Source organism: Galeopterus variegatus, unplaced genomic scaffold (assembly GCF_000696425.1).
Source record: "Galeopterus variegatus unplaced genomic scaffold, G_variegatus-3.0.2 Scaffold7626, whole genome shotgun sequence".
In the NCBI taxonomy this organism is placed as follows: domain Eukaryota; kingdom Metazoa; phylum Chordata; class Mammalia; order Dermoptera; family Cynocephalidae; genus Galeopterus; species Galeopterus variegatus.
In genome coordinates, this window is record NW_007733737.1 from 47103 (window position 1) to 50841 (window position 3739).

Below are 3739 nucleotides of genomic sequence, written 5' to 3' on the forward strand. Positions count from 1 at the left end.
AATAAACAACTATATGTGAGTAAAATTATAATCTACCAACAAAATAACCTTAATTAAATGTAAGAGGCATTTTGTTAAAAAAAAATCAATGAGAATTGAAGAAAAAAATTAAAATTGCTAGGAAAGCAAAGAGAAAAATTAAAAAGGAGAAAAGAAGAGTGAAATACATGAAAATTAACTAGTAGAATAGAAAAAAGATAAACAGAAAAAAATTTTAAAGTTGTTATAGTAACACCAAAATGTGACGGAACCATAAAAATGTAGCATGAAGAAAAACTCTGAAATACAGATGAAAGATGAAATATAGATGCAATAGATGAAAGAATGAGTTTAGGTTTGGAAAGACGAGCATAGAAAGAGCAGCTGAAATTCTGAAGAAGACATAACCTTTCCTCTGTCGCCCAGAGACCCCAGTCACAGCAGCGCCCTTACCGAAGTCAGCCTCAGTGGCCTCGGTCCAGGAGGAAATGCTCGCAGGCTGTGTGGAAAAGCAACGGCAGCAGGTCAGGTTATGGGGAAGGGGCTGTGTGACTTCATCTCCCACTGGGCACCGACTGCTTTGTTATCCAAAGTGAAAATGACCTTCTGTGCAGTGACTCAGCCTGGCATGTCCACAGGGGCCAAATTGCCCTCAGTGATGCCGTGTGTCTCCTGCTGAAGTCATTAGGACCGTCAATCACAAGTGCGGAATTTTCTCCTGAGAATACAGGTTGTTCTTGAGTTGAATGAGGTGGTAAATATTCCTCACGGTTCTAGAATAATGACAGGAAGCTAATCAAAAGTTTACTCCTCTCAATTGACAGAAATTAGCCCGAAATTCAGTATCACATTGCTCACAGGGAAGCATCTCTGGGTTGGAGCGACGACTTTTCAGAGTTGGATTTTGCCTTGGGTTGAATGTCCCCCCAAAACTTAATTCTCACTTTAACTGCTGAGGGTGGGAAAATCCTACTATGGTAATTGAGAGGTGGTGACTTGAAGAGGTGGTTAGATTGTAGGACCGTGCAATAGTGAATGGATCAGCAGTGGTGGTCTGGGGCGTGATTCTGGAAGCTTTAAAAGAAGAGCCCATGGGAAGTTCCCTCTCCCTGCTCTGACATTTTCTGAGACCCCTGGGTCACTATTGTCACCACCAAGAACTTCACCAGATATGTTTCCTTGACCTTGGACTTCCCAGCATTCAAAACTGTAAGCAATAAGTTTGTTTTCTTAAAACTCATACAGCTACACACATATCGTTACAACCAACATAAATGGGCTAATACAGATTTCAAGTTTACTTCCATATTAAAAAAAAGATGTAAATTGCTTTGTCTTGCTCAATAACCAAATCCTAACTTTTATTTGAATTGTCAATGCACATTCAATGATATAACCTACATAACTTTAAATGCATAAAAGATTTACATTTTAAATTTTAAATTTTATTTTGAAATAATCAAAGAGTCACAGGAAGTTGTAAAGATAGTACAAAGAGTTTCCGTTAACACTTCACCCAGTTTCCCCAGGGGTTACATACTTTATAATTATAATACAATATCAGGACAAAATTTTGACATTGGTACAATGTGCATTAATATATTTATATCATTTTATCACATGTGTCCATTCATGTAACCACCTCTTCCATCAAGATACAAAACTAATCCATCAACACAAAAATGTCCCTCTTGCTACCCCTTTGTAGTCACCCCTGACCGGCACAAATCTGTTTTCCATCACTGTAATTTTATTTCAAGAATGTTACATAAATATAATAATATAATCATACAGCATGTAATCTTTTGGGATTAGCTTTTATCACTCAGCATAATTGTCTGGATCCATACAAGGTGCTTGCATGTATCAACATTCATTTCTCTTGGTGCTGCGTAAGATTCGATGTATGGATGTGTCATGGTTGGTGTAACTTCTCCTACTGAGGAACTCTGTAGTTCTTCTGCAGATTTAACTATTATGAATAAAGCTGCTATGAAAACTCTGTGCAATTTTAGTGTAAACATAAGTTTTTCTTTCCCTGGAATAGACACCCAGGAATGCAAATTAATGGATTGTATAATAAATGTATGTTTAATTTGTCAGGAAACTGCCAAACTATTTTCCAGAGTGAAATGTACCATTTTACATTTCCAGCAGCAATACATGGGAGGTCCAGGTTCTCCAAATTCTCTACAATACTTAGTATTGTCATTAACCTTTATTTCAGGTGTTTTGATAGGTGTGTAGAGGTAACTCATCATGGTCTAGCATTTAAAGGCAAGTGATGATGGATGGCTTTTTGTGTGCATATTCATAATCTGCATACCCTCTTCAGTGAAATATCTCTTCATGTCTATTTTGTTTTTCTCTTTTTTGCACATTATATTGCATGAATACATAGAAACCAATCTTAAAATTACAATTTGTTTTTTCTCCAAATTGTTTGTTTTTTAATGTTGAGTTTTGAGAACTCTCTCTATATTCTACATATGACTCTTTTGTCAGATATATACTTTGCAATTTGCAAATATTCTCTGTCAGGGTGTTGCTTGTCTTTCCATCCTTTTAACAAACTCTTTCACAGGGCAAAACATTTTAATTTTGATCAAATCCAATATATCAATCTTTTCCTTTATGGGTTGTGTCTTTTGATGCCATGTCTTCAACCTCTTTATCAAGACCTAGGTTTCAAAGAATTTCTCCGATTTTATCCTCCAAAATTTTTATACTTTAACGTTATGCATATCTTTGTTATCCATTTTGAGTTAACTTTCATTTGTGTGAGGTTTAAGTGGAGGTGCTTTCCCCATAGATATCCACAGGTCCTGCACCATTTGTTGTAAAGAATATCCTTCCTCCATTGAATTGCTTTTACATCTTAAAAATTTTCAGTTGAGCATATTTTTACATGTCTACAAGTATTTCTGAATGTTCTATTCTTTTCCTTTGATCTGTGTCTATCACTTCAAAACCGTGCAACCTTGATTACTGTAACCATGTAATATAGTCTTGAAATTGCATAGATGGAACTTCCCAATTTACAGTCATTTTAAAATTTCTTTGTTATAGTTCTTTGGCTTTTGCATGTAAATTTTAGAAAAACATTGTGCATATCTATAAAAACTTTCTGGGATTTTAACAGGAATTTTGTTAAATATGAGTATAACTTGTGGGAGAATTTACGTGTTTACTATGTGATGACTCCAATCCATAAACACAGTGTGTCTTTTCATTCATTTAGATCTTTCTTGATATCTTTCCTCAGCATTTTGTGGTTTTCAGCAGAAAAGTCGTGTACAGATTTTATTAGATTTACACCTGAGTATTTTATTTTTTTGTGGATTTGAAATGATATTGTAGTTTTTGGGTTTTTTTTCCTTTTTGTCTTTTTTCGTGTCCAGCAACGGATCGCAATCCTCAGTGTCACGCCCGTACCAGACCGGGACTGGCAACAGGACCGCAACCCTCGGTGTTGCGCCCGCATCTCGCTCAGCCAGTGAGCGGGAACCGGTCTGTATGTGGGATCCGAACCCTCGGCGGGAGCGCCGCCGCACTCCCAAGTGGTGCACTGTAGCAGTGCGCCACCGGGCCGGCCCGATATTGTAGTTTTAAGTTTGGTTTCTATGTATCCATGCTAGCACATAGAAATATAATGCTTTTCTTCCTGTGTTGATCTTGCATCCTGCAACCTTGTGGAACTCACTTATTAGCAGGGGGTTGTTTTTATTCAATTCCTTGAAATTGGTATGTAGACAATTAT